General features: G+C 46.9%; 1 protein-coding gene and 1 non-coding gene across 4 annotated transcripts in view; both read left to right on the top strand.

Annotated features, from left to right (window-relative positions):
- The window catches only part of EEFSEC (eukaryotic elongation factor, selenocysteine-tRNA specific), a 316,447-nt gene that overhangs the window by 239,449 nt on the left and 54,141 nt on the right, over positions 1-22,857 (top strand). The window lies entirely within an intron of this gene.
- On the top strand, positions 4,409-4,540 carry LOC142449651 (small nucleolar RNA SNORA42/SNORA80 family). Its single transcript, XR_012784776.1, has one exon. It is a non-coding gene; the product is annotated as a small nucleolar RNA SNORA42/SNORA80 family (small nucleolar RNA).

The raw sequence follows: 22,857 nt of genomic DNA, 5'->3' as shown, positions 1-22,857 counted from the left end.
CGGGAGGACTACTGTGACATAGCTTGTTACTGCCATCTCCTGCTCTCACTTCTCCCCACCCTTTTGTGAGACCACCAAGGCCTTATCCTACTTCCTTGTCTCAGGGGTTCTTCTTTTAGTGCGTAACCCCCCCCCCATGCTCCTTTTCTTCCCGGGGGTTCCGACTCGGCCCTCGCCCTCCCTTAACTGGCCCCCAGGTGAGATGGAGAGACAGCTGCTCTCCTCCCACCCTTGCAGCTCGGGAACTCAGGGCCCAGTCTCCTGCCCTCCTCAGATGAAATATGTGGGTGACCCTCACCTGCCAGCCCAGCCTGGCCCAGGTGAGCCCCCCGGTGCTGAGTGCAAATGACCGTCCCTCTGAATAGTGGTGTCATCTGCAGACTCCGACATGCATCGGGACTTCCGAGTTGGCCTCAAGGTTCTAGGGCAGACAGTACCTTGCTCAGGTCTCAGCAGGCCATAGTGCAACCCCCAAGATGTTACAGGGGCACTCTTTTGGTGGTTCTGTGGAATAGTATTGATCTGCTGACTGCAAGGTCAGAGGTTCAAACCCACCAGTCGCTCTGAGGGAAGCTGATCTTTTTTATTATTTTGAATTTTGTTCTGCATTTAAAAAAATTTTTTTCTCTGTCCTGGACCGTCTGTTGCAATCCTGATTAGAGCAGTCCGTAGTGGTAGCCAGGCACCATACAATAGTTTCTAGTCTTAAGGGAGTAGAGGTTGTGGTTCCTTAGCCCTTTGAACTAATCTGTCCCTTGAGTACTCTATTTTCTTCACTCTTCTTTGTTCTGGACAAGGCACAATCAGCAGTTTCACCTTAGAGGGCCATTCATGAGCCTTTAAGACAGTGGTTCTCAACCTGTGGGTACTGCCTCCTTTGGGGATCGAATGACCCTTTCATAGGGGTCGCCCGATTCATAACAGTAGCAACATGACAGTTATGAAGTAGCAATGAAAATAATCTTATGATTGAGGTGGTCACCACCACATGAGGAACTGTATGAAAGGGTCGTGGCATTAGAAGGTTGAGAGCCACTGCTTTAAGACCAAGTGTCTACTCACCAAAATAGGATGTAGAGCATTGTCTTTGTGAATGATGTTATACCAGTTGACCTTGACCTCCCAAACTAGTCCTTCACTCCCCAAGCCTAGTGACTCATTCCCTTGTGATGTTTGCTTATGGCAAAGCATTACAGGACATGGACCCTTATACTCTGTAATATTTGCATCACATACAAGTACTTATGTGGAAATATCCTCTGCTAAGCCTAGGTGTGTGATAGGGCTCCAAAAAGTTTGTGGGAACATCCCATTATCTTTTGATTCCATTTCTCCACAAAGATGTTGAAGCTCCCTTGTATACTCATAGATGTTGTTTGGTATTATTCTTTCAGGATTATGTCTGCCACGGGATTTGCCTTTGTTGGTTTCACTCTTGACCTCCCAGTGAGTTTCTTTACCAGGGGTCATGTTATGCTGCCCTCTCCCATCTCACTGATTGCCTTTCCCTGTATTCCACCTAGTAGTACATATCTAATTCCATCCCTGTTATCCATTACAGAGTGGTTTTTCTGTGTGTAAGTCTTTTCTGGACTGTAATGGGGGTCTCATGCAATATTTGTCCTTTTGTGACTGATATGCTTCACTCAGCATAATGTCCTCCAGATTCATCCATGTTATAAAGTATCCGGGGAAGTCACTGGCTTTCTTTAATCTTGCATTGAGTATGTGCAATACATAGTTTATTTATCCATCCCATGACAGACATCTTTGTGCTATTGTGAGTAATACTGCAATAAACATGGGTCTGATAGTTAAATATTTCATGTCAGCTTGGCCGGGCCAGAATCCTCAGTGTTTTGGTAGTACAGACCTACTAACCCTCCGTGAGGTGACCTGACACAATGTCTCACCTGGATCTGCAGTGAGCAGCCACTCCATGGTAAGGGTCTCATTCAGGTGACAACCCTGACGCAATTGAAAGACAATTTCCTCGAGAGCGTGGCTGCTTCAGTATAAGTGGATGCTGTCCAAAAGGTTGCTTGATTTTTGCTGGGTCTGGATCATGCTTCTGGCTCATCAGCCTCCGGTTCTTTCAACTTGGGCCTTTGGCCTGCCTTGTGATCTGCCTCTGGATTCATTTGCCTCTTCACCCACAAACCTGTCATCTTCCTGCTGATCTTGAGTGAATTAGCCACTGAGCTGTGAGATTCAGAAGCCGTCTCCAGTCTAACATCTGACTCCAGACTTGAGGCCTGCCTCGATTTCGGCGAGCCCACTTCTATAGCTGTAGAAATGGATCACGATGGGTCAGAGCTGACTCGTGGCACCTAATAACCGCACAGACCTTACGAGCCATTTTCTTGATATAAATCTCTCAATCTCGCTCTCTTTTTCCCTCCCTCCCCTTCGCTTTGTCTTACAATTTTTTGCATATCTTAAATTCTCTCTCCTATTCTTTTTTTTCAAATGGGTAGAAACCAATAGTTGCACCATAGATGGCTGCTCACAAGATTTAAGGTCCTAGTCATTACAGTGTAAGTAGACTGTAGGACATTGTCTCTGTAAATTATGTTGTACCACTTGACCTTGTGGAGTATTTGTTAGGCTGGTGTGTGTGTGTGTGTGTGTGTGTGTGTGTGTGTGCGTGCGCGCGCGCGCGCGCGCGTGCAGAGAGAGAGCAATGTATATCAAGAAACTGCTATCAGTTGTAGAAGCAGGCGTGTCAGGTATAAGCACCACGGGTCACACGTTAAACTGACGACTTTCCCTATTTGTGTAGCTTCGGGGCTAGCAAACCCCAGATCAGCAGCAACATGGGGCTGGTATCAAGCTGCAGAGGCAGACGAGTCCAAGATGAGCAGGTCAGGTTGTGACTGGAGAGGCTAAGGAATCCCAGGCTCCTGGGGTGGGCATACAATATGGTAGGCCTTTGCCTTAAGTCCGAAGAACCTCCCTTATGTAGGAATAGCCCACATTCCCCAAGGAAGCCTTCTTTCAATTGCATCAGGTCTGTGACCTGAATAAGGTGTTATATTCTAATCTGTTCACAGCAGATCCCACTGTGGAATTAATTACACTGTGTTAAGTCACATCCTGGGGGATTACGAGGCCTTAAAGCTGCCAAACCACTGAGAACCCTGGCCCAGTCGAGTGACACAACCTCACAATCACAACTCCCGTAACTATGAACCCAAGCCTCCAGGCCTGCCGACTCATTCCCTCCTGATGGCTGTTCATGGCTTACAGGCCTTTGCCCGTTTGCTCTTGTAGAAGCATGCATCTGTTTATAGCACATGTAAATATGTTTATAGAAACATCATCTGCCAAATCTATTTGTGGTTATGCGTGTGGTCTCCTTTGCCTACTCATGCCTATTCAATTTACCTGTCCATCTATTTCTTTATTTCTCAATTATTGTTTATTATTTCTGATAATGCAGGATTTTGTATGTAATAGTATTTATCGTTGCTGTCTGTAGCTTTGGCATACCCCTCTGAGTCTTCTTTTCCTTAGTGATGCGGTCTTGGTCACTCCAGTATTGCACATTGCCTTCCCTTTCCGCTGGATTGATGTGTGTCTAGTATCGATCTGGTTGGTGATTTCCCCTTTCCTTCCCTCTCATCCCTGGTCACCATTAAAAATTTGTTCCTGTATGTAACCCTTTTCTTGGCTTTCTATAATAGTGTACTCATACAGTATTTGACCTGTTCTGATTGACTTTTTTCACACAGCATAATGTCCTCCAGTTTGATTCACATTGCGAGGTGGGTCTCAGATTACTCATTGTTCTTTAACCTCCCTGGCGGTAATCGCGAGTGTAGCTGGGGGTAAAAGTTAACTGTCAGAAGCGGTAACCTGAGCCACACTCGGAATTACACTGCAGAGAAGTCCCTTAACTGCTCCCCAGTCCAGCAGTGTCCACTGTGATCACAGAGCAATCTGACTTGCTTGTTGCGTTCCGGTCTCTGCTGCAGTGTCACCGCACTGCACAGAACTGGGCGGGAAATTCAAAACTGCAAGTCTAAAAGAGGCATATACGCACACAACAGTGAGGATTACATTGTATCAAAGCAAATCACCCCAGATTTGTTCCTAGATCAGTCTCCAGTGCCCTACCTGCCCTTTACTGTCATTTGGAAAAATTTTTGCCTAGAAATTTTTGTCCATGGCATCAAAAAGGTGTCACGTTAGCACAAAGGGAGTTTGAGACTAGATAAATGACAGCGACAGTGACTTAGAATTACTCACAGAATTGAGCAATACGTTTATTACATTATTGAAAAATTATTTTATTTTTATATTTATTATATTATAAGTTATGATTTTGTGTATTAAAGTTTGTCATACCTGGAATGTCTACTAGAGAGATTAAAATGAGTAATTTCTTAAGAATTACAGGCCTAGTGCCTGGGTTTGGATTCACGGCAGGTCCATCCCATGGGCCTCTCACAGTGCCCCAGGCCAAAGCATGTTGCAGCCGCGGACCATTGCCTGGCTTTCCCCGTGGGCTTCAGGCACTGAAGCGTGATGCACAGTGAAAAAAAAAGAATTACAGGCCTACAATATAAAACAACAAATTTTATGCAAAACAATGTACCACTTTGGGTATAAAATTGCTGACATAATTAGACAGCCAGGAAGATTAACATTGCAAAATATTCCATTGTATGTGCATATATTCATTTATCCATTGACGGGCACTTAAATTGTTTCCATATCTTTACTCTTGTCAAAAGGGTGTGTGTGTATCTGTCCATAGCCCAGTTCTTATTTCTTTAACATTAATAACTGGCAGTGAGATTGCAGTATTTCTATTGCCAGCTTCTTAAGGAACTACCATACTGTTTCTCAAGGTGGCTTCACCAGCTTATGGAGAGTTCCAATCCCTCCCCACCCTCGCCAACATTTCTCATTGAACTTTGTGATTACTGCTGGGGTAAAAGGGTGTATCGTTGTTGTTCTGATTGGCTTCCAATGGCTAATGGTAATAGGAATTTGTCATGTGTTTATTGGTTGTATGAAGGTCTTTTTTTGTGTGTGTGAAATATCTGTTTATGTCCTCTGCCCACTTTTTAACTAGATTGTTTGTACTTCTGTTCTTGAAAGGTTGATGCTTTCTTTAAATTTTTGAGATTAATCCCTTGAAGATAGGTCATTGCCAATTATTTTTTTCCCAATCTGTAGACTCTCTTTCAAAGAAATTTTTTTTATGCACAGAGGTATTTAAAGTTTAGAAGGTCCTAATTATCTAGTTTATCTCATGAATTTGAACGTTTTTTGTTATATTCGTAGTCTACTTATGCCATAAATTAGGGTCCCCTACCTTTGCCCCTATTTTTTCATTCAGTGCCATCGACTCAATGCCGACTCATAACAACCCTGTAGGACAGAGTAGAGCTGCTCCTGTGAGTGTCCAAGACTGTTAAGTCTTTATGGGAATAGAAAGCCCCATCTTCCTCCTGTGGAGGGGCTGGTGGCTTTGAATTGAGAACCTTGTGGTCAACAGGCAACATGTAAGCACTGCATCACCACCAGAGCTCCTGAGTTTTTCTTGGGCGGTCTTAATAGTTTCAAGTTTTGGTTGCAGGCCTTTTATCTATCTCGAGTTCGTTTTTGTATATGGTATGAGGGGTGGGTCCGTTTCCTCCCATTTTTTCTGTTATAGATCTACAGTTTTACAGCACCATTTGTTACAAAGACTGGTTTTTCCTCGTTTAATGGATTTCGGCCCTTTGTTGAAAATTTCTTGTCCATAGGTGGATGGGTTTACTTTTGGTTCTCAGGATTGCTCGGTTGGTCTAGTTGTCTGTTGTTTTACCAATACAAGGCTGTTTGGGCTCTCGTGGCTGTCTACTAGGTTTTGAAATCAGGAAGCATGAGATCTCTTGCTTTGTTTATGTGGTATGTCTTTCCTTGCCATATAAAATTAGTGACTTCATCTCCTTAAAGCACCTTGACTGTGTCTAGATCAGATTGCATTATAGCTTGATTAGGATAACGTTGGCATTCTTATAGTGTTAAGTCTTCTTATCCATGAGCATGGTATATTATTCCATATGTAAATTTCTTTTTGTTTCTTACAATATTGTTTTGTCATTTTCTCTGTATAAATCTTTTGTATCTCTAGTTAGATTTATTCTAAATATTTTATCTTATTAATAGCGGCCATTGAGATGGTATTGTTTTCCTGATTTCCTTTTCAGAGTTCTCTTTGCTGGTGTAAATCAGTACTAGCTGATTTGTGAATATTTATCTTGTATCCTCCCACTCTGCTGGATCTTTCCAGTCATTCCAGTAGATTTATTGCCAAGTCTCAGGGATTTTCTATATATAGACACATACATCTACAATTAGGGATAGTTTACTTCTTCCCCCATCAATTTTGATGCTTTCTATTTCCCCTTATTGATTTATTGCCCTGGCTAGGACTTCCTATACAGCATTGAATAGTTGCTGAATCGAAGACTTCTTTATCTGGTTCCTATTCATAAAGGGAAATGCTTCCAGGATCTCCTCATTGAAAAGGATGTTGACTGTTGGTTTTGCATATATGCTCTTAATTAGAAATTTCTATTCCTATTTTGCTGAGTGCTTTCATCAGGAATGGATGTTGGGTTCTGTTTTTGTTTGTTTGTTTTTCATTTTTATTGTGAATTGGGTGAAAATTTCCAGAGCAGAGCATCGGTTTTACTTCCAGCAATTCAAACATATTTTGTTTCATTTCATTCATTACAATCCCCTCAATGTTGCACCAACCATCCTACCTGTCCCTGTTTTTCCTGTCACCATTCTTCCTTCTTTCCCAATCCTTTGAAATTTTGTCCTTGGTAAACACTATCACCTTGATACCAAATTATTCTAAGCTGTATGCACCTCAATAGTGCTATTGCTTCCCTTATAGAACTGTCTGTTGTTGAGCTGAAAATTGAGCCACATGGTGAGTTCAGTTCTGCACACTCGAAGGCCATCGTCCCAAGGGTTCCACCAGTCTAGCAGACCAGCAAGCCAGGTCTCTCACCTTGTCTGCATTGATCGATGCTCTGCCTTTGTTTTATTTATGTAGTGCATTGCATTGATTGTTTTTCTAAAGTTGGACCACCCTTCCATGCCTTGTATGAACTATTCTTGGTTGTGCATAGTATAGATACATATACATGTGTAAATGTATGATATTGAGGGATATCAGTCTATCATTTTCATTTTTTTCATGTAGTGGTATCTTTGCTTGGCCTTGGTATCAGGGTTCTACTTGTCTCATAGTATGAATTCAGTTGTGCTCTCTACTTTCCTGTGTTCCAGGCTAGCTTGTGCAAGCATTGAGCTCTTCATGGTATGTTTGGATCGAATGCTCCAGTGAGACTGATTAGGTTGGAAGGTTTTTTATGATCTGTTCAATTTTCTTTTGTTATGAGTTTGTTTACATTTTCTACTTCAGCTTCTGTTAGCTCCTGTGAAGGTGGTGTGTTTCAAGAACTTTGTCCGTTCTTTTAAGCTCTTCAACTTGTTGGACTATGGCTCTTCCTAATATTTTGTTAGTAATTTTTTTCTGTTGATTCTTTTGTGACTTTTGCTCGTTTTCTAAGTGTCGGAGATGTTGTGTTTGGCCCTTATTTTTTGATATATTTATTGCTATAAATTTATCTTAAGTTCTGCATTTGTTGTATCCCAAAGATATTTGGTATGTTGTGTTTGGTATGTATTAGTCTCCTAAAGTTGTTGTGGAATTGTCTGTTTCTTATTACAGCTTTGCTAAAGTTTGATTTATATATTTTGAGGTTCTTTCATTGGGCTCGCAGATATTTATTATAGTTATGTTCTCTTGTTGATTTACCCTTTGATCATTATATAATGTCCTTTTTGGGTCTTTTTCTGGGGTTTTCTTTTAAAGTCTATTTTATCAGAAATTAATATTACCACACCTCTCTTTTGGCTGATATTTTCTTGATATGTTTTTCCATCCTTTCATTTTTATCATTGTGTCTAAGATATATCTCGTGTAGGCAACATACTGATCGGCCCTGTTTTCTTATCAATTCTGACACTATCTCTTGACTGATGTGTATAATCCATTTGCATTTAGCATCATTATCAGTAGATATGAATTTGTTTTATTTTTACTCTGTGGTGTATGGGTATGTGTTGCTTATTATTTATTTTTTCTATATATTTTTCTGTGCTGGGTTACTTTTGCTTGTAATTTTTATATCCATTTCTTCTTCTGGTATTGATTCTTTGTTTACTGAGTGAGTCCTTATGATTTTCTTTATTATGAATACAGAAAATGTATTCATTATCTTGATGTTATCCCTGTAATTTATTATTTTCTTTTTACTATTCTTCATGGCATCCTTTCCATCTGGAATTTAGTGCACCACTTATTCCCATTTCTTTGTAGCTGTCCTCCTTGACAGATTGATATCTCATGTTCCCTATTTTCAGTCTTACAGGTTCGTTTTATTTTTGAAAAATTTATTTCTAGGTTAATATCTGTGTATTTTCATAGGTCTTAATCTTGGTTGTTTTTGAGCTTGTTCTTTGTCTTTATCAATTGCTTATAAAATCTTTCAAGTTAAAATGTATGTATGTATGGATTGTGATAAGATCTGTCCGAGACCCCAATAAAATGATTAAAAACAAAAAAACTCAGTCTTGGAAACCTTATGGACCAGTTTTACCCTGTTCTGTAGGGTCACTATGAGCTAGGACTGGGGGGGGAAAGTCTGTCAAGTTTTTACAAATAGTCTTACCGTATACAGTATACACTCAAGCATAAGCTGACCCAAGTATCAGCCAAGGCAACTAATTTTACTACAAAACTGCATTTAAAATGTGCTGGAAAACTCAGCTTATATACAAGTATATATGGTAACTTCTGTCTGTCTGGAAATGGACAGACTATGTAATTCTTGGTTGGTAATTTCTCATTTTCAGAATTTAATACAAAGGGTCTTCAAAAAGCTCGTGAAAAAAATGGATTTAAAAGATAATGGAATTTTTCCACAACATTTTTTATCTCCGTTTTGTATGGCATCCATTGCTTTTTTACCCACAGAGTTTCTGCTAAGTCAGGACTTAGTCTTATTAATTACACATTTCCTTTTTCCTATTTTCTTTCTTTGTCTTTGGTTTTGAAAAATTTGATTAGGATATGTCTTGGTAATTTTCTTTTGGGCTCTATCCTCTTTTGAGTTTGTAGATATCTTTTGCCCCTCATAATATTAAGGAAGTTTAGTGCCAACAAATCTTCAACAATTTTTCTATGGTTTTATTTGCATATTTATTTTTTGGTCTCTTGCCATTGTGGAATTTCAATCACACCTAAGCTATTCCTTTTTATTGCGTCTCCTATAATTCTCAGGCTTAAATCCCCCCCCCATTCCTTTGTGTGAGTGTTCATCTAAGAGATAAGTATTAAGGGAACGGTCTTTAGTTTGGCTGAGTTCTAGCTTCCATTAATTTGATTTTACACCTTTGCCCTTTCAGTGTGTTCTCTATTTCTGAAATTTTCGCAATAGTTAATTTGCATCTCTAGTTACTGGTTTTGAATAGTTTCCAGTTGTCTGTTGGCCAGTGTGTTCTTGTATTGCTTTACTGAAGTCTTCTAGAATGTGTCTCTGCTTTCTTTGCCTTTGTCCTTATCAAGCAGTTCCAGTGAATTTCTTTTTTTGAGGAATCTCACTTTTATTTATTTATTTTTAAACAATTTATTAGGGGCTCATACAACTCTTATCACAGTCCATACATATACATACATCAATTGCATAAAGCACATCTATACATTCCCTGCCCCAATCATTCTCAAAGCATTTGCTCTCCACTTAAGCCCTTTGCATCAGGTCCTCTTTTTTTTTTTCCCTCCCTCCCCGCTCCCCCCTCCCCCCTCCCTCATGTGCCCTTGGTAATTTATACATCGTTATTTTGTCATATCTTGCCCTATCCGGAGTCTCCCTTCCCCCCTTCTCTGCTGTCCCTCTCCCAGGGAAGAGGTCACATGTGGATCCTTGTAATCAGTTCCCCCTTTCCAACCCACTCACCCTCCACTCTCCCAGCATCGTCCCTCACACCCTTGGTCCTGAAGGTATCATCCACCCTGGATTCCCTGTGCCTCCAGCCCTCATATGCACCAGTGTACAACCTCTGCCCTATCCAGCCCTGCAAGGTAGAATTCGGATCATGGTAGTTGGGGGGAGGAAGCATCCAGGATCTGGGGGAAAGCTGTGTTCTTCATCGGTACTACCTCGCACCCTGATTGACCCATCTCTCCTAAACCCCTCTATGAGGGGATCTCCATTGAAATTTTATTTACATGAGAAGATTTTCTAGCCCTGCAGTTTAGTCGCTTAGTCACTTGCTTGAGCCTTCGTGTGTGTGTGTGTGTGTGTGTGTGTGTGTGTGTGTGTGTGTGTAAGAGAGAGATTTTAAGTTTCTAAAATGTGGGGTTGTCTTTATTTGATCGTTGTTTGTTTCAGTTTGAGGTTTTATTCTGCGTTGTTTGTTGCTCTGATAGACCTGGGTGCTGAGGTGGCAGTGCTGCTCGGTTGTAGTTTGGCAGCATGGGATGTTTACTGCTTGTTTCTGGGTGGGTTTGGTATGAGGGTGTAAATCTGCTGGTTGGTCCTGTTGTACATGCTCACTGCCAACCACAGAGGTGGCGGGAGTGTGGTTCCCCAATCCAAAGGCGCCTGCATTGCCAGTAGTGGCGCTGGCAGGAGTGTGACTACATCTGCAGGAATGCGCACTGCCAACCCCAGAAGCAGTGAGCCTCCAACGTGCAACCCCTAAGAGTGCCTCCTGCAGGTATCAGTGCCGTCAGGTGTGTAGCACTTAATCCACAGGAGTTTGCTACCGGTGTCAGAGAATGGAGCCATGAGTCAGGGCGCTGCAGGGTAGAGCGCCAAGTGGGAGAAGGTCAGTGGGGGGCTTCACTAGCTGCCAGATGGAGCCCAAGGGCTGTGCTCGCATCAGTGAGCTGGGTCTGCGCTCCCAGCAGTGGGCGGGGTCTGTGCTCCCAGCAGTGGGCGGGGTCAGTGCTCCCAGCAGTGGGCGGGGATGTTGGCTAGGAGGAGAGCACACCTCTCCCATTGGCAGTCACTACCATGGTTGCTGGTGCACTCTTGTGTGAATGCAGCTGGTTATCTGGCCCCTGCCCTAACTCAATGCAAAGGGGCAATCCAGAGATTAGCATCTCCAGCTGCCACCCTACAGCCTTCATTGTCTGGGGTTCCCCCACCTAAAGGACCTGGGGCCACAGACAGCCAGGAAGTGGCTCTGTCCTCGTTGCTGTGCTCCCTCCCTGCCCTGTGATTGCATGAGTCTCCAGATGTCCAGCCTGCACCGTACACTTCCTTCCGTAGGGCTAGCTCGGGTTGTCCTCAGCTTGCTTCACTCCAGCGGTGCCTGCATAATGGTGGCCGCCTGAACTTGCTTTCCTGTAACGCACAATAGCAGCGCTGTGCTTAGTTGATCAGGAAGGCACCTCATTTTGTTTATGTCCCTGCGCACTGGTTGTGTCCCTGTTCCTCTTCAGGTTGGTGTTTGATCTGCTTCTGTATCCTTTTGTTTAAAGCTCAGGGTTCCAGACTTATCATTTGTGTCTGTTTCACTGGGTTTCTGGGGTCTTTTTGTCTAGAAGGGAAGTGTGAAGTATCTACCTAGATGGTCCCCTTAAACCCACCCCCTTCTAGATTCTTGACCTTTATTAGCTACATACATTATTTTTTTTTCCTTATAACAGTACTGAATATTAGTTGCTTATTTTTCCTACACCCCCCCCCTTCAGTTAAGTAGATGACTTATTTTCTCCTAAAGTTATATGTAAAACATTTGGGGAAAGTAATATATGTACATGGTGAAAAACAAAACTCAGATAAAACAAAAAGTTACTCCATATAGCCAATTCCGTTCCTATTTTAATCCCAGTCCACCAGATTCTTCACCTCTCACCTCCCCCCCCCCCCTTCCAAAGGCCACCCAGAGAAGGAAAGGACTTACCCAAACCTCAGGGTGCATAAAGACAAGAGTCAAACTCAGGACTGGCCTTACTATCCCTGCTGTGTCCAGGTGATCTTTGCCTAGTTATTGAGAGGCCCTCTGTCTTCTTGAAAAGCTGGGATCTTTTTGCGGGGGCGGGAGATAGCTGCAAGAGCATTCTCTTTTGCTTTCCTTTCTTGTTGAGTCATTGAGGCATTGAACGTAGACTGACTAAGTGCTAGCTGTGGTGGTATAGCTGTGTGCTCTGGGCAACTGTTTTCATTTCAGTTCCTTCCTTCCTTTGTTTGTGTTCCAATCCCCTTGTCTCACATGCTTCGGATGTGTTCTCTCGAGGGACCAATTCCTGAAAAGGGGCCTCGTGCTTGGTAGAGTCAGTGAAATAGAGTAACCCTCTCAAGGAGTTGGGTTGACACAGTGGCTACAACCGTGGTTCAGACACACCAACAACTGTGAGGGCAGTGCCAACGCAGGCGGCGTTTCAATCTGTGGTCCGCGGGATTGCGATAGGAGTAGCTGGCCCAGGGACACCTCACAGCAACAGCGTCCATTGGAGGCGTAGCCGACTTGGGAGGGTTGTTTTGAGACACTCACCATAGCATGCGGGTTAATATGCACGATGACTCTGCTTCAATGACGCAAAGAAGGGCTCTGCCTCCCCGTCAGGCCCTAGATGCCACGCGTATAGCGGTGGGCCAGACTGGTTCTGCGGGATAGCACTGTTTGCTTTGAGCAGGGCCCAGTTGCCCAATGGCTTTCGGGTTCACGTGACTACCTTGAAACTCAGCTGTGTTAGAGGCCTTGTGGCAGTCAGTGGGTCAGGGTGATGAAGTGGGAGCCCCCTAGTGTGGACACTGGCCCCCTTCCCTGGGAGGCAGACCTGTTAAGGTCCCTGTGCTACCCCCATGGAACTAAGGGGTAAAGCCCTGAGCTCAGATCTTGACTCCTGCAAGGTACTTACTTTATTATTGTTGATGGTCCATCTTTTAGAGTCAGAATAATAAATTCCAGGAGATTGGAACCAGAGTAGCATTTGACTCTTTTCCCCTGGGTCCACTTTCCCTCTCCCAAGCACAGCATGCTGCTTTCCTTCCTCTAGTCCCCTTGCTGCGTCAGAAGCCACTCGGACCCCAGTGGAAGCAGCATTTGGGGGAAGGAGCTGCTGATCCACAAGCATGCTTGTCCACTGAGGATCCAGATAAGTGCCCCCTGTCGGTCTTTCCCAGTGGAGCTTGATGCTTTAAAAATCCCCGGACTCATCAAACTACTCCTCAGAAGTTTCTAGGAGGTCAGAGTATCTTGAGAAGCTCCTGGGCTGGACCGGGTCTCCCCACCAGGACAGACCCACTCTCAGGCACAAGTCTCGATCCAGCGTTGCGGGTAGGAGTTGGGTACTTCCAGCCCAGCATTGTCAGGCCTTGACCTACCTCAGCTTTGTTGCTGATTTGCTCTGTGATGGTGGTTGCCCTCTTAGAGCAAGAGATTTGAATTCAGTGCTCTCGAAGCCCCATAAAATCTCCCATCATCAGTAATCTTTTAATCTTTTCAGAGGATCATGCTTCTCTCCCACAGAGGAATATCTCCTGAGTCCCTTCCATCCAAGGGCAAGGTACCCTGAGGTAAAAGGAGAGAGAAGTAAGCAAAGAGGGGGACCCTTCGTACCACTAAGAGAGAAGAGGCAGGAGAGAAGAGGGGGACCCAGGGTCCCTGTACTGAAACCCTCCTAGACCCAATGGAAGATTGATGCCAAGACATAGGTAGCTCTCCAAGAGACACTAGACCCACAAATGTTGAAATGAAACAGATCTTCCCCCAGAACTGACCCAGCGTGAAAGCCTTCCATAGAGCTGGTGCCCTGAATTTGAACTTCTAATTTCCTAAACTGTGAGAAAATAGAGTTTTGTTTGATAACAGAGTCACTTGTGTTATTTTTGTTATAGCAGCGCTAGATAACTAAGACCATTTAATCATATGTTTGGATGTTCACTGAGCTCCTACATTTGTGTCAAGGGACCTTCTGGGCTTGGGGTTGCAACAAGATAGATTATGTCCCTGTACTCACAAGAGAGAGAGAGAACTGTAAATTAGATCATTTCAAACCTGTTAAGTTCCAGAAAGACAGGAATACAGTGAAGCAAATGTGAAGTGCTGAGGATAGTGCTTTGAACAGGAAGATGCTAGCTCTCCCCATCCCTTCCCTTCCTGCTCTCTGACTCCGGTTTGCACTGTAAGATGCCAGGTACTTTAGCAGGTGCCGGCTCCATTCACTATCATCTCCTACCTAACCGTGGTCCACAGAACAAATCCAATACCGGTTCTTACCAAAAATCTGATTATCTCAAACAAGTTTGTTTTGTGTGTGTGTGTGTGTGTGTGTGTGTATGTGTGTTTCCTGGCTGCTGCGATCAAACATAATTAACTCAACATCCGTTAATTTGTTTGACTGACAGATGAGCAGTTCAGAAATTTATTTTGGCCACAGCTTAATTCTCTCATTTTTTGTGAAGAAATCGTGCTGTTATAAAATACAATAGTAGTTCCCACTAATTGTGGGAGATGTGTTCTAAGACTCCCTCTAGATGCCTGAAACTGATCCCCAAATTTACTATGCCTGCTGTATACACACATACTTGTGTTAAAGTTTGTTTTTACATTAGGCGCAGTAAGAGACTACCGACATTAATAGTAAACTAGAACCATGATAATGATACAATAAAATTATGTAAATGACAGAACAGACATCATACCATGTACTCATTTAACATTCTCAGACCGAAGTTGACTGAAGGTAGGTGAAGCCAGAGATAAGGGAGTATTGAATGCTGTATGAAAGTTCTGAATTTATCTGATCAGTGTTTCAGATTTTGCTTTTTTTTTTCTTTTTAGTTGGGAATATTGTGAGGGCAACATACTATATTCTGCTAGCTCCAGAAACTAAAAAAAAAATTTTTTTTAATGGTGTTACTCATAAGTGACCCTATAGAACAGAGTATAGTCCCATCGGTTTTCATGCCTGAAATCCTCATAGAAGCAGACTGTTCACATGTTTCTCCCATGGAACAGCTGGTGAGTTAGAACCACCAACTTTGGGGTTAACATTCGAGATTTAACCCCGGTACCTTGTGTTAGCACAGGGAATAGTAAACCCAGGGCTTTGGCATCTCGTTCAAAAGAACAGGAATCCACACTTCCCTCAGCCATAAGTGTGACATTTGCAATGGACGTTTCTTGTTCTGACGTGATGGGCACGCACTGGTAATAAGAACCAGTGGATGGAGGTTAGGGCTCAGTGGATGATGTCGAGCTATGACTGCAGCCTGCACTTGGTAGCGTGCCGAGCAGCAGAGCGAGATGATGAAAGCGCTGTGTGCAGTCTTCGTTGTCCGTCTGACCTCTGGCAGGAGAGCGTAAAGAATCCCAGACACACTGTGTAAACTTACGCATATGGCTGTGTTACTTATGGACAGTAACACTTGATAAAATTGAACAGATCACAAAGAATTATTATTATTTTACAATCCATTGTAAAACGTTGAAACTATTCTTAGCTTGGTGATCATATGAAACCAGGTTGGACAAAAATAGGTGGCAGACAGCTCTGGTCTGTGGACCATACTTTACCAACCCTTGATCTCATTGATAAATACCATTTTTGAAAGAGACCAAGCATCCTCCAAAGGAAAATCCAATCATTATCTGTAGGAATTGCTTGCTAGGGAGAGAGGGACAACAAGTGGTCTCCTCCGAGGGCAAGAAAGGGGAGGAGAGTGAGGGTGTGTCAAAGGACCGGTCTCTTTGGGAAGAGACGGGGAGGCTTGGAGAAGAAGAGCAGAGCATTTGGGAAGGGAACTTAGTTTTTTGGTTTTTCAAATAAAAATATAGAGAAAGGATACAAAACTGTAAATTAAATAGAAGAGTATATTAGAACATGTACATTTTCACAAAGGAAAAACTGGAATGAATAACAATTTGATTAAACCAACCAAAACAAGGAAAATGTTAAATGTAAAAGGTGGTGTTAAATAAACAGGAGCAACAAAGCATCATACTAACTGTGAATGGCTGAATTATCTTATTCAAGTACAGAGACTGATAGACTGGATTGCTGTTTATAAATGTAATAAGCAAAGGCTAAGTATAAAAGGATAGACAAAAAGATGTACATATCGAGAAGAAAGCATATACGGTAGGATTAATTTCAGAAAAGGGAGAGTTTATGGTTTTAATTCAATCCTTATAAAGAAGGGCATCATATAACGAGAAAAATGACAGGCATAAACTCATGCATCAAATATGCAAAAACCTATGAAAAATCCGAGGAGAACATGATAAAAAATGGGGCTGTATGATCATTGATCACTTAAGAATACACTCACATTTCACAATTGGACAAACCTAGGCTGCAAACAAGCAAAGAGATATGATACAAGATATGAACTTTTTGGTAGATAGAAACATATTTTTTAATAAAAAGTATGCCTTTTTCTATGTTTTGAAAGCATTTAGGAATTCTGATGGCACGGTGATTTAAGTGCCAGGTTGCTAATCACAAGACCACCTGTTCAAACCAACTCCCAGAGAGAGGTGGCAGTCTGCTTCTGTAAAGACTTACCGCCACAGAGACCCCGTAGTTTAAAGATATTCATAGAAGACCTTCAATGTGCAATTCAGGGACTGTTATTATTATTATTAATTTTTATGGCCGGAAGTCTTTATTGATGGCAGTGATGAGACAAGGGGGTATGACAGCTCCTGCTTCTGAGGCGGCCTCGGAAAGCTCGCTCTTGTATTATGTGTTAGTCTGTCCTTTGAACAAATAGAAGTTCCAGCGGTCTGTAACTAGGATTCAACTCATTTTTCAAAAATTGTGTTTATTACTTTTCCCTTCTGGGCCCAGAGATTTCCACGTGTATACCCGTTGCTGATATGCAGTTGGGGCAGGCACATCCTTAGTGGGGCCTGCCTTCTCCTGAATGATGAATGCCATCCTCATCGAGTGAGTGTGAACACAGAGCTGCAGGCCTGGAGCTCCCCAAAGCCTCGGCTTCCCCCTCCCCACCCCCCTTACATCCCCCACCCCTAGTCTGCTATCCACCTGCCTCCACCCAGAACTCACATCACATCACTCACCCGGCTTCCCCACAAGTCAGGCAGCAAGACATGGCCCCCTCTTACTGCAAAACTCTTCTCGCTCCCCTCACCCGCCCCGAAAAGGACCATCTGCCTTAGGACACCGACCTCCTGACCCTCCATAGATGGTAAGGTTGGGCTCACTTATGTGCAGGCTTTTAGGGTACTAGTGATGACTTCGTCCCTGAACGTGACTGACGGACCAAGAACAGATGCCAGTCATGAGAGGAGGCTGCATGTCCCGTGTTCACAGGCAGGGCCTCCAGGACTAGGAGCACAGGCTCGGAGGTCGGCTTTCTGGGACCTGAGTCCACCCTGACCGCCTTCAGACTGGAGACTTGAGCCAGGCCTTTCCCATCAGCACCTTGACTGGAGAAATGGAAGCTACTTGCCCTGCTTTCTGTGGCACTGGACGAAAGGGAAACAGGTGAAGCTGAGGTCCTGAATACTGTGCCTGACACAGACCCTGTTCAATTGGGCCTGGGACAGAATCTGGACACTGACTAGGGTGTGGCAAGGCACTGGGACCATTCTGTGGTGGGGACAGCCTCCCAGGTCTCAGCGCCCACTGGGGTCCGCAGGGAAGACCCAAAAGCTGGGCCCGAGGAGTCCACAGCACTGAGTCAACCAAGTGTATGCAGGCAGATGCCACTCGGAGCACTGGCCAGCTTTGGAGCCTACTGTAGCACTGACCGCTGGCCTGTCCAAGGGACCAGTAGCAAGAGCATAGGCTTACCTGAGGGGCGGGCCAGCCTGTAACCTGTGCCTGGCCCAGTGGGGCACTTAGCCAGACTTGGCAGGCCCCAGGAAAGGCTCTTTCAGCCCCACTGCCTGCACTCATTCATCCCCTGGCCAGCAGTGTCTGGGGCCATTTTGGTACCCAGGCCCCTGGGAGAACAAAGCCTCCGTGTGGACTGAGGTCAAGAAGGCCCTCCTTAGGGAGAAGATCAAATGGTTGCCCCGCGTTCCTCTGGCCCTTAGCCTTTCTCCTCAATGCCAAATGTCAGAGTCTCGGGTGAGAATCGCACTTGGCTGCCGACATGCCTGTTAACCGTCCCTTGAAAACTATGTTCCTTTTGTGTTCATATGTAGACATTGGGTCAAGACAATGTGGTGTCGAGGACAGAGCTGCTCTGGCGACAGAGCCGAGCCTGGTAGCCTCACTATGGAGCTGGAAGCAAGCACACTCCTTCCCAGACCTGTGTCTTCCTCTCTGGATGGAAGTGGGAAGACCGGATGAGGTGCTGGTTCTGTTCTAGTGCCTGAGAGCTCACCAGTGCTCAGGAAATGCCTGTTTCCTTTGTTTGCTCCAGGAGAATGTCGCTTCCCTGGGGAGCCATCCATGAGCTTTTCATGAGCCTCCTCCTGGGAGCTTTACCTGCTCAGGGACTGGGTGGGAGCTGGCTTGTGGGAAAGCAGACGGAATCTCAAAGCCTGGATGGCAGAGAGACATGGCAAGGTTCCGCAGGGGAGGCCCGCTATGTGGAGGCTGCCCTATGGGCAGGATAGGCCAGTCAGCCCTCCCACCCTCACCCCACCCCCAAGCTCAGAGTGGGTCCGCAGGAGAGGGCCAGGGAGGCCTCGCCCCCAGAATGAATTTGCTGAGCGAAATTGGAAGATTGCTTATTCCCCTGGGCTTGTGCGGGGGACTGTGATGCAGCTGGTCCTTCCTGGCTCACACCACACTTCAGTGCCAGAGCGTCTTCCAGCCCTCAGGTGCCACTTATTAGAGAAAAGGATGCTGGCATTCAGAGAAACGGATTGACCTACCCATGGTCCCTCCGTGGGGGGAAACCTGGGACCCTGTCCAAAGGGACTGACTCTACTGGTCTTGCCACTCCACACCAGGCCACTGAGGGGGTGTCCATCCCGTGATGGAAGCCGCCGCTGTGGGTCATCTCTGCGTGGCTCAGGGAGCCACAGGCCCTGTCCGCAGAGAGCAGGGCAGCCTTTGCTGAGGAGCGTGGGCAGTGGGGGAATAGGAAGGCAGAAGCCAGGGCACTCTGGGCAGCACAGGCGTGGTGCTGCCGGAGTGTAGCCTCTTTCTCACGTCCATCCGTTGCCAGATTAGACGAACCCTCACAGCTCCTGGTTTCTAGCACATGGGGAGATTTCCCACCCTAAGGATGTGCCCCGTCCCCAGGTCAGCTGCTTCCGGAATTTGAAGTTCCTGGCTCAGAGTCACAGAACCCTTGCAGTGTAATTGTTAAACACCCAAAAGGCTGGTGGCTTGAACCTGGCAGCCACTCTGCATAGAGAGGGGTGACCGAAGCCCTGGGGGGCGGTTCTTCTCCGTCCTGCTAGGGTCCGGTCGTTGTAATCAGCTCAGTGGCAGTTGGGCAGGGTTGGGTAGTTGAGATTTTTTCTCCTGGTACCGGGTGTTCAAGGTTCCTGTCAGCATCAGCCTGGAATCCTCGCCGCGGCCTCTCAGGTGAGGAGACGGGCTCGGGGAAGGCCCCTGCTCGGGCTGTGCGCCTGTGGACCGAGTCGGACTGGAGCCCGCTCAGGCCTCCCTCGGTTTGGCAGGTGGCTCCTCTCCCTTTTTCCCTTGGTGCCATTTCCACAATTTGCGTTAGAATAGTCACTTCAGAACTTGGGCCAGCCCCAAGTCTCCTGGCAGCCAGGCCCCAAAAGCAGGAGACACGTAATGACATAATTATGTACTCAGAGGCCGAGACAATGGGGACGCTGGCGCGGAGGCAAGCGCCCGGGCTCCACGTGTAACCGTGACTTCAGAGACTCAGTGCCTCCAACAATGGAAGGCCGGGAAAAGAAGCAAGTTATTCATGCACACATCCAGCGTCCGCCCGAGAGCTATTGTCACCGAGGAGGCAGCCTGCTCCTGTGAGCAGGGCCGCTGGCAGCATCCTGTCTCCAGTGCCTGGGTCTTGATGTCACACGACTGATCCCAACGTGAAACCCGCCAATTGCTCCTCTGAAGGCTCTTTTGCTCGTTGGCTGTGCTTGTGCGGGGCGCCTGAAGACTGCCTCCCTCCGCGGAGAGCACAGGCGTGCCTTATAACGGATCTGGGAAGGGCTCCCCGCCAAGCCCCCAGCCCCCCAGGTGCCTTCTGCCACCTAGGACAGCGGGTAGCCCTTGTCTTTGAAGTCTGCCCAGACTGCCTTCTGCTTCAAGCAGGGGCCTGCAGCAGAGAGCTGCCGAGGTGCCTGCCCTCCAGCCCCAGTCATTTCTGGAGCAGGGCAAACGCGGGGTACTCAGAAAGTGCAATCCTTGCCCTCTGGCCTTGCCCGTCCAGTGTGGAGGCTGCTGTGGAGCCGCTCTGACTGCAGGGGAAGCTGCACTAGGCACCGTCTCAGCCTCCTCCCGGTGCCGCCCTTTCCATCTCCAGGAGGTGCGGCGCATGCCTGCCACCCTGGGGCCCTCTGTGCAGTGCCACCGAGGCAAGCCAGAGGGTAGAATGCCCCACAAGCCAGGGACTTAGGCTCTCAGCGCTAGCTGCCCATAGGACAGATGAAGCAGCAGAGGCCCACCTAGACCCAATGCCCCCACGGCAGTGGGGCTGGGACCCAGCTCCAATTGCAGTGCAAACAGAGCTTACGTGCCCCCTTGTGCAACCCTCAACGAGCCCAGCTGGTGTAGGGGTGCCGAAACCCACAGGGAGCCATATCCTGTGTCCTGTCGGTTCCCTGTGCGTCGGCCTGGATTCCATGACGGATGAGTCTCGTGTCTGGGGAGTGCAAATCTCGCAGAGCCTTGTGAGTGAGTGAGACAGCGACAGTGTTCTCCTCTGCCCTTGGCCCCACCTCCAGTGGAGCGTGCGTGTATGCCACTTCCCTATGCCCTCGGTAGCCCCCTCTACCTCCTGGCTCTCCATGCGCCGGTGCGTGACTTTGGCCGTAGGGCTTTTAATAAGATTAAATAACAGTGGCATGACTCAACGCAAGGTCAGCTAGACGGTTTCTACTTTTACATCCTATGTGTGGATCTTTGCGAAGGGCGTCAGCTCTGTCTGGATTCTTCTTTTTCCTTTTGGCATGCGGATGTCCAGCCGTCCCCACAGCACTTACTTACTCCAAGGCTCCCTTTGCTCCATTGCTTGCCTTGGCCAAAGACCAGTGGCCAAAGCTGGCTGAGGACACGCCATCTTTTTCTGTTGCTCCCTCTTGGAGCTGGGAAGAGAGGTGCTGAGGAAGGAGGGTCTTACCCCCTACCCCCCCCCCCCCCGTTCCCTCTGCTGCCTCGCTTGTCCCTTCAGATAGCCCCAGACGTGGCCTATCCGACCGCTCCCATGGGGCTCTGTACCAGCAACTGACACCCTGGATTGGCATGGGGACAGTCTCCTAGGGACAAGGGGCCGGTGGCGGAGCAGCATTAGCATTCCAGAGTCCCACGCAGCGTAATGAAGCCCCGTCTCCCGACCCACACTGGCCTGGCCTCCCCAGTGGCGTGGAAGACCCAGCAGCTAGCAGGAGGGGACATTACACCCAATCAGTGCTATTGTGTTGTCTGGCCGCGCCATAAAATGAGAGACCAAGAATGACAGAGATGGGCCCTTTGAACTTGGACTCCTCTGAACTGCTGGCCAGCCTCTCCCAGTGAGACTGCGGGGACTGCAGCCCAGGCCACCCCAGCCCTCCTCGGAGTCCAAGAAGCCCACACACTCCTCACCTGTTCCTGGCTGCTAACAACAACATTGTGATAGCGTAGGTCAGGGAACTGGACACTGCACACCCCAGGACCAGGGCCAGCCGCCCCCTGCTCTGTGCTGAGAGGTCAGTGAACACGTAAACTATGTGGAGCCCCCGCGCCCTCTTCCTCTGTTTATGCAGCACTTAAACTAGCGCAGGGTCCGCTCTGTCTGGCATGAAAGCCCTGGAGCTTTTTGAAGTTTCTCCTGGAGTTAATACAATTAGTCTGCCCTTGTTGCGAGAGCCTGGCTGGGAAAGGCTGGGGCCTCGCTGTCTTTGTGGCATTCAGCTTTTTCAAGTTAATATTTTATAACCAAGAGGAAGGGGGTAGGAGGAGATGCAGTGAGAAAGTCTCTGAAAGGCCTTTGCTCCTGGGGTGGTGGTGGGTGGGGGGTATGGTTAGGATGGCTTGCCCAGGGCCTTACCAGGGTGGAGATGGCTATTTATTGCGAGGCCCTGGCCCCAGGGTCCCCGAGAGCAGGGTGGGCTTTGCGTGCTTCCACCAGCACTGGGCTCAGGACTGGGCTGTTTTCCTCCAGCAGAACATTGTCCAGAATGAGGCCCAGGGCTGGGCAAGGGGGCCCCTCCTGCTGGGCACCCCCACAGACACACCGCTAGAGGGGCTTTGTTCTTCCCCCAGACGGCCACAACCCCCCTCTTTGCCTTCCTCTGCCTTGTGTGTGGCTTCATAGGGGGCTGCACCCCTTGTTCTGGGTCCGGAAGGGCCTAGGCACATCAAGTAAACCTCAGTGAGTCTGTGACCACAAGGGCCAAGGGCAGGAGGGAGCATGGCAGACCCACCACTGCCAGCATGGCCTCCTGAAGCCCGCCGCTCCGAAGCAGGCGAGGAGCCCCGCTGTCTGGGCTGCGAGTACACAGATGCCCTCACAAGCTTCCCGTCCAGTTGGAAAGAGTAAACAAGTCACCAGAGGAGCCCATAGCGTGACACCCGTTAGCAGGTGTGTCACGGCTATGAACAGATGGGACTAGGTAAGGGGCTAGGGGCTGGGGCCATGCACCCCAGTGCAGGCTGCAGAGGCTGGGGGCCACCGGAGACATTTCCCCTTGAGGTGGGCCTGCTCTGCG

This window comes from Tenrec ecaudatus, chromosome 5 (assembly GCF_050624435.1).
Source record: "Tenrec ecaudatus isolate mTenEca1 chromosome 5, mTenEca1.hap1, whole genome shotgun sequence".
Classification (NCBI taxonomy): domain Eukaryota; kingdom Metazoa; phylum Chordata; class Mammalia; order Afrosoricida; family Tenrecidae; genus Tenrec; species Tenrec ecaudatus.
Note: the sequence above shows the minus strand (reverse complement) of the source record. Positions and strands in the feature narration are given on the sequence as shown.